Source organism: Pseudoliparis swirei, chromosome 1 (genome assembly GCF_029220125.1).
Source record: "Pseudoliparis swirei isolate HS2019 ecotype Mariana Trench chromosome 1, NWPU_hadal_v1, whole genome shotgun sequence".
Taxonomy (NCBI): Eukaryota; Metazoa; Chordata; class Actinopteri; order Perciformes; family Liparidae; genus Pseudoliparis; species Pseudoliparis swirei.
Window position 1 is genome coordinate 574,097 of NC_079388.1, and position 8,926 is coordinate 583,022.

The 8,926-nt window shown below is 38.1% G+C and overlaps 1 long non-coding RNA gene across 1 annotated transcript; it reads right to left on the reverse strand.

The window, feature by feature from the left end:
• Nucleotides 1–6,815: 6,815 nt before the first annotated feature.
• Nucleotides 6,816–7,586, reverse strand: LOC130197119 (uncharacterized). Its single transcript, XR_008832383.1, has 2 exons — nt 7,430–7,586; nt 6,816–7,267 (listed from the first exon to the last, which is right to left on the reverse strand). It is a non-coding gene; the product is annotated as an uncharacterized LOC130197119 (long non-coding RNA).
• Nucleotides 7,587–8,926: the final 1,340 nt, after the last annotated feature.

The following is an 8,926-nucleotide window of genomic DNA, read 5'->3' on the forward strand; positions in this document are numbered from 1 at the left end:
AAACTGTTTTGTAAAGAAATATGTTAGCACAGTGAGATTATTTCAACTTTAAAGGGTCATATTACTATGGCAAGTAAGATAAGGTTCTAGTTCATTATAAACAGATGATGTCAGTACAGCAAGGGAAGATCCAGAGGCTGCAGTTAGGCCTATTTTAGGGGGGGCTCAAATTATCTTCAGCCCCCCCCAAATAATTTGGCATTCTTTTTTTTTGGTGATGTCATTAAATAAAACTATTGTTTCTCACATGGACACGTTATTTATAACGGTATCCAGTGAGCGAGCGTGTGAAAGAGTGCATTTGAAATACAAGAAATGACTATCGACATCTCTCTATTCTTTGCATTAATATACATTATAATAATATTGTTTTCCATTGAATGGTATATTCGCCCTATTCAATTCAATTCAATTCAGTTTATTTGTATAGCCCAATTTCACAAATTACAAATTTGTCTCAGAGTGCTTTACAATCTGTACACATAGACATCCCTGCCCCAAAACCTCACATCGGACCAGGAAAAACTCCCAAATAACCCTTCAGGGGAAAAAGGAAGAAACCTTCAGGAGAGCAACAGAGGAGGATGTCAGCTGGGATCGGCTCCAGCGCCCCTGCGACCCTAATGAGGATGAAGCGGTATTGATAATGGATGGATGGATGGTATATTTGACACTGAACTAGTTCATCTTTATCTCAGTGATAGTGTCCAAATGAGCATAAAATATCACTACGATCAGGGAATTCTGTCTCTTGTGTTCGTCATATGCTGAATGTAGCAAAACTACAGAGTAAAGCATACTCTGATTGAACCAATCTATGAACTGTCGGAAACTACGGATATGAAACAGTGTATATGAAACGATGGATATAAAACAATGGATATGAAGCTACGGATATGAAACAGTATATATGAAACTATGGATATGAAACAGTGTATATGAAACGATGGATATAAAACAATGGATATGAAACAGTGTATATGAAACTATGGATATAAAACTGGATATGAAACTATAGATATGAAACAGTGTATATGAAACTATGGATATAAAACAAACGATATCCGGGCCCCCAAAAATTGGGCGTGCAAACATATCCTAACTTGCCACTCCCCATCGGTCTCTCTTTAGGTGTTTTTAAAAATAGATTAAAAGAGTTGGAGGGAGGTTCATGTGGTTGTAGATGTTTTCTTTGACGGGGGTATGTGCTCCTGTGTGAACTGGGTTATGATGACTTGAGTCTTCGTTTTGGTTTTATTCATGCTGTGATCTAAAAAAAACGTTTTTTGTTGTTGTTGTCTGTCACTGTTTTATGTTGTATTGTCTGAAACTTGGTGTTATGTGCTTCTGCTGCTGTTTTGGCCATGATACTCTTGTAAAGGAGATTTGTAATCTTAATGAGGCATTTCTTGGTTAAATAAATTTAAAATAAAATAAAAAATCACAGATTTATAAGATGTGTTTAACTGCAAGTTAAAAGATGTAGTTGAAGCTAGGTAGTAACTATATTCACCTGGTGATATTGCGTACACAACACAGACTGACATCTTACGCTCAGTGTTAATAAGGATAGATAGTGCTTCATATCCCCCCCCCCCCCCTCCCGGTTTGCTATAGTGGTACGTTCCAGGGATGGCTCCTTTCTTTCTTGTGTCAGTCCACCTGTAGCAGACCATTCATACAGAACAGAAGATGGCTGCTTCTCAGGAAGGAGACCTCTCAGCATCTGAGAGACAGATCCTGCAAGTTATCACTGCTGGTACGTAGTAGGTTACTTCTTCTATAATATTACACTTCTAGCTTTATTCAATCGGTGTTCTTCACACTCATTATAAACTTGTATTGTTTTTTAGCGTGAAATGTTGTTTATGACAAATATTGTGTAATAATTAAATGTCTTAGTGAAAGTTACACAGTACATTTTCAAACCTTGACATTGCACTCTATTCAAATCAATATTTACCCTAAGATTTTTATGAGATCACTGGGTGTCTAAAATCATGGAATATCATGATGATGATGATGATGATGAGGAGGATGAGGATGATATATCTCCAGCTAATTCATTTCAATATAACCTGAAGAGTCTTGAGGTCATTGAGGTAATTTTAGATCTCAAGGTCATTTCACAGGAGAACAATGAAGAAACCTTATGGAGAGCATCAGGGGAGAATCCAGAAGTCTGAATACACAACAATAACACCATACAACAAGTGTACTATAGTATGGCGTAATGTATGAATGTATGTGTATTGTGTTGGTGTGTGTGTGCTCTCTATTGTTGCTGTTGTTTGTTGCTCTGATGTAATATACAGTTATGGTTTCATAGTGAAAGCGTTTGCTCTGCAGGTGACGTGCAGGAAGCTTCCCTCCTGCTCGCTAGAGAGGGCGTACGAGTCAACTGTTTGGATGAGGTACGACTAGAGAAAACACATTTTAATGTTAGCAGTTGAAGTTTTATAAAAAGTCATTTGTATTTGAACGTAAAAAATAACTTTTTCTGGAGCTTTCAAAATCAAAATCAAAAACACTTCGGAGTTTTTTGCCAAGCTATTCTTGAAAGTAAACTTCCAGGCTCTACTCATATATGTATTTAAATACAAATGTTGTTTAAATTTAGTCAGATTGATCTCCATACTGAAAGGACCAGTCAACCCAAAATCTCAATAGAGCATAATTCTCACCATATTTCGTCACTTAACTAACATCACACATGTGTCCCTCCCAGCTAGAGTTGTCATGTGCATTTGCATTTGTGTATGATTTGTTGAGCACAAGCTCCGATCTGGAAATAATGAAAAGCCATTGTTCAACTTCACATACATGCATAGGATAAATATTAGACATCTTCTTGAATTCTATCTGCTTATCAAGTGAAATGATGCAACATTACATACACCCCCTTGCTCCTGCACCCACAATGCAACAACAGTAATGTCATTGTAATATATGTTCTCCATTGTCGTGGAGACATATGGAGTTGACTGTTGAGAGGCAGACACAGCCCTCCAAGGTATTTGATAATAGCATCACCCACTAGATGTAGCTCACAGATTCCTCCTGTCACACTCAGATGTGGCGACACAGTTTTACATACACAGGTCATTCATATATTTAATACCAAATACAAAGTGTGTACATTTGCCAACAGGGTTATATTGAAGACATTCTGCTGTTACGTAATCAGATTACATCCTTCTTTAAATACAGAGAAATGCTTTTTTTTTTTTATTCAACTTTTAACCAAGTTTTGTATCACAGGAAACTATTTATATCCTTTTTTAACCATGTAACTTAGCACGGGCCTGTATTTTTGATTTGTATTCATCATTATTTGCAAACCTCTGAGGACCATGTCATTGTTTCCATGTATACTAACAACACTTCTACACTTTCCAACACTACCATGTTTAGCTACATTTAATGTTATAAATAAACAACACAAATAAACCCAATCATATATTAAAATCAGTTCTGAAAAGTTGAGTTTTGTGGATTAAACATGGACTGGTTGATCCCCAATGTGTTTGGGAAGAGAGCTCCAGAGAGAGGGGCTGTGGAGAGGGTCTCAGTGCTTAATTCTGTGTGGTGGAGACCGGATGTTGGTGGTGGGGAAGGCCCGTGAGGAGAATGGTAGTTCATGGAGGGGTTTTTGACTAAGAGCGGAAATCTGAAACACAAATTAGCTTTTAAATTCCAGGGGTTTATAAATTCATTACAATTAATTAATGTATGATTGAGGTGTATGGGCGCCACATGCACATTTAATGAGGTTAAATACACACAAGTAAAGCATACATATGTACTGACTCAGCAGAGATACCAATATAAAAAAAGTTAATCTTCAGTTACATACAGAATGCCTGAAAGCCATATTTTGTTGTTGTTTTAATTGTCAAGGAGAATTCATTTGATGTTTTCCTTTACATCACTGATAACATTTCCATCATGAAATAAATCACCAGAATATAGGAAATTAAGTGTTTTTACATAAAAAAACAACATATATGTCCCAACAAATGTTGAAACCAAACGTACGCCCTGACCAGACATGGGCAAACTACGGCCCGCGGGCCACATCCGGCCCGTTAGGCTTTTTAATCCGGCCCGCCGAACTTGTCCAAATCGTGACTTTGTTTACTTCCGGTGTGCGTTGGCGCGGAAAGAACTCGTCACACGAAACCCTTCACCATGATTTGTCAATCCGTTTGTCTGTCAAAATTTCTCGAAAAAAACCAACCAATGAACACGCAGTAAATCACAAAGGACCCGCCCACCACACAGGTGGAGCTCATTTAGAAACAGCGCAGTGATTTTGGCGAGCAGCGCGGAGCCTGGAGCAGCTGCAGAGCCACGAGGAGGAACACGCAGCCACAAAAGAGGGTCCGTGTACGTTTTGTTAATTTGTTTTTTCGTTTCATTCCAAATACGGAATACGGAAATCACGTGGTTTTTTCGTTTTCCGTTTGAAAACCAAAAACGGAAAAACGGAATACCACCTCCGTATTTCATTTCTGCTGTCTGAAACCAAAAACGACAGAACGGAAGTGCTTAAAATGAAGTCAAAATAAAAGCCAGTGATACATATTCGTATTATGAATCAATATAAAGAATAAATAATTAAACGGGGATATTTTAACGATGCAAACACATAGTAGGGTAACGTTAGAAGACTATTAATTAGTCAATATAAAGAATAAAGAATTAAACCTGGATATGTTAGCGACAGTGGTGACGACGGGAAGTTTAATATTCATGTAGCCTACACAGCAAGAATCACCTTCTCACTTAATCGTTGCATTGTTTGATGCAACACAGTTCCTAATATAGATGAATCAAAGGAATGTTTCTGTGCAGAGACTATATTTCCACCGCAGAGTAAACGGTTCACCTTTATACCGCTAGATGGCAGTATACCTGTTATTGATACATATGTATTTAATGCTGTTTATTTCCTCTGATATTTAATGTTCATGGTTCATTTCCAGCATAGTTGTATACATCATGTATTTCCTTGTTTTATTTGGGTCATTTTGGAACTAAACATTCCTACATGGAAGAGTGAGGATATGATGACCACGAGGCAATACATATTGACAATTGAAAAATAAAGAGACAGTTGAGTTTTTCTTATTAAGCAGCGTTCAGTTAGCACCCAGTCACAGCACCACCTGTGCTTCACCTGTAACCTTCATTACTACATCATCATTACATCAACGGTTAATGGGGACAAGTTTTTTGTTTTGTTTTTCGTTTTATGTTTATATGCATTTGTGTGTATGTATAGTGTGTGTGTTTATATGTATATATGTGTGTGTATATGTATGTATATGTATACGTATGTATGTGTGTATATATATATATGATTCTTTGAAATACGTTTTTTCGAGAAATCATAGGTTAGGGCACTTATAAGCTCGTTAGCTTCAGCCTCGACCCTTTCGGTCAGCCACTTTCTTCTTTTGTTGAATTATGATTGTTGTATATTTTGCTGATCGAAATAAACTAAATCATCATAAACATGTAACCTGTTCTGTTGTTACTCTGCTGTCAGTGTCTCTACTCCTCTGACTACATCACATCATCATCATGTAGTCCTTTGGTCTCCAGAAGGATGGAGCTCTGTGTTGTGTGAACATGTTTTGAGGAGCTGACTCCATGAGTTATTGTATCAGAGTGAAACATGGAGAGCAAAGCTCCTCACACATCTCTAACATGTCTCACATAGTTTATAGTAGTGATTGTTCGGTGTTGTTGCCTGTGTTTAGCCGTATGGCTATATCTCTGCATGTACATTTAGATAAGCCATATTCAGCTCAGAGCTTTCTTTAGCTTAGAGCAACAAGTCATGATCTTGTTTAGCTAATAGCAACAGGTTTAGCTCAGAGTAGCAGGTCATGGCCTTCTTTAGCTCAGAGCAGTAGCTCACATGTAGGCTACTTATATCTGATCCAATGACATCTGCACACTTCTAGATTAGTAAAGAAAGACAATCTTTGGTATTTTCTAATTCTTTATGTCAAGCACAAGTTAACTACTCCCCTAAAAGAGGGAGCCTTCAGAATTAGTGGTAGCATTGCATTAGGATTACATTCCTGTATTTGAATTGTATTGCTGGATCTCAATTCCTCTGATTCTTCCATCTGCAGTTAATCTGCTCGCATGATTTACATCATCAAAGTGTTGCCTTCCAAGAGCTGTTCCAAATGAAAAGTGAATGTCAGATGTTTGAACCGTCCTGACTGAGCTTTCACTGAAGCTTTATACCTGCTACAAGCTCAAGTCAAAATGGTGTTTAGTATTATGTGATTTATAGGTTGGCTCAGATTGTTTATCATTGATGTTTGTTCCTGCTGTTTGATTGTAGTGCTCAGACATCAGCTGTGTTCTTAGTGAAGCAATAGGTATCAGATTGGCATCCAAACTGAGGGTGTCAGGGTCCTTAAGCTGCCCTTCATAAACAAGCGAGGTTCCCAACCATATAGGGGTCCTCCTCCAGTGGGAAATCTTCACACTGGGTCCAAATCTGTGATACCCGGCTGTCAGGGAGACCGGCTTATGAGCCTGAAACAAGTGATACAATGGTGGCTAATGTATGAAGTTATCATGGCTTCACCGCCCTAAACCGGCTGCAACCGTCTTGTGTGTGTATATTTTGGGGTGTACGTTTGTTACCTAGGTCAGAGGTCACTGAACAAGCCATCTTACAGTGCCTTACTCACACTGGCAGGGGGTCAACACACCGTGTCACTATCAATAGTTGGTGTTACAGGTCCAGACTTTCCCATCACAGATTAAAAATGAAATTCGTGCCAGACTTTAAAGACAGAAGTGTTTATTCAAAAATAACATATTTCTCCCTTTAAACCCCCAACATTTGAAGAAAAGAAAAAAACATCCCGTCAGTTGAACCAATTAATTAAAAAGCACAGACAATAACAACTTAGACACACAAAAAAACATCAGCGTTGACAACTTCTCCTTGAGATGTCGATGAGGCCTTTGAGTCCATCTTTGAATGGTTGTGGCAGATTATTCACTGCATTGTCCAGCAGTACACTTGTATCAGGGCACTGCAGAGCAAATTCCCTCACTGCAGCTTCCTGGTCCTGTAAACTTGGAAATGGGTTGGTGCCAAAGTCTGACACTGTCAGTGAGCCCACTTCCTGGTCGTACCAGTCTGCAGCCACAGATGCATTTGGCAAAAGGTCTGTCGACAGCTTCTTTGGGCATCCATCTCTGGCCAAGTAATTTGGTATCCCCCTCCCTGTAATAATAATTCAATGTGGCTGTCACAACCATGCCATGTATTGCAACATGCTCCTTCTAGTATTTGATTAAACATGTTTAAGAAACATTCAATAGCAAAACATTTTGAAAATAATTATTCACATTAAAAAAGGCTTGAAAGACCAACCCGAAGACATACCAGGAATCCTGTGTGCATTCCATGCTTGCACAGTTCGGTTAACACCGATCTGGGCCAACTGGCATGTCAAAGATGACACACAGAACCGAGTCATCTGGTCCTCCATGTCCAGCTCCTCCTGATCCACCAGTTGGACCAATGCAGCTTTCAAGTTCTAGTTAACCGTTGTTGATTTCTGGCCAGATTCTCTCGATTCTGTGATTCTGTCATTGCAAAATAGACATTTTCAGATTCTTGATAAACAAATATTTTCCGCCCCTCAGACTTACTTTCACACATTTAATATCTTCAGTTAACCATTCTGAATAATTAATGAAAGTGTGAAATAGTTATTTAATTACATGTTGATTAACTGTGTTGCATCAAACAATGCACATTAAGTGAGAAGGTGATTCTTGCTGTGTACATGAATATTAAACTTCCGTCGTCACCACTGTCGCCAACATATCCAGGTTTAATTATTTATTATTTATATTGACTAATTAATATTCTTCTAACGTTACCCTGCTATGTGTTTGCATCGTTAACATATCCAGGTTTAATTATTTATTCTTTATATTGACTAATTAATATTCTTCTAACGTTAATACGAATATGTATCACTGGCTTTATTTTGACTTCATTTTAAGCACTTCCGTTCTAACGTTTTTGGTTTCAGACGGCAAAAACGAAATACGGAGGTGGTATTCCGTTTTTTCGTTTTTGGTTTCAAACGGAAAACGAAAAAAATCACGTGATTTCCGTATTCCGTATTTGGAATGAAATGAAAAAACTAACTAACAAAGAGCGCACTTGGACCGGGTAAGAGTCTTTACTACGTAACGTGTCACGGTGTGTAACGTGCGGTGCTGAATAGTCTTGTATTTTACAGAGAGGATTCACCAGCGCCTGCAGCGCAGCCTGCAGCTCCACCTGCCCGGCCAGCAGAGAGCTCTCGTGACACGATGACATGATGTTATTATAGTGAAGCTATATTGTAAATAGTCAATAGTTGTGTTCTGTTTTCTATTTCTCAACATGTATATAATGTAGATTTTTTTTTTTTTATGTACAATACATATTTATAAAAATAAATAAATGTAATGGTCATTTTTTATTTGCACACACCCCATGAAACTTTATCTGCAATATGAAGTCATTTCTCAGTCCCATCTTTATCATTTTGGTGAATGTGTGACAGACACATCATTTTTACTCCAACGGTAATACAAAATGTGGTTTTCCTCATTTATTTAATTCAATTCAGTTTATTTGTAGAGCCCAATTTCACAAATTACAAATTTGTCTCGGAGTGCATTACAATCTGTACACATAGACATCCCTGACCTTTGACCTCACATCGGATCAGGAACAACTCCCAAATAACCCTTCAGCGGGGAAAAGGGAAGAACCCTTCAGGAGAGAACAGAGGAGGATCCCTCTCCAGGATGGACAGGTGCAATTACATGTATCTAGCATTGTATTCAGATATTTCACTGCTTTTGTGAACCTGACCTT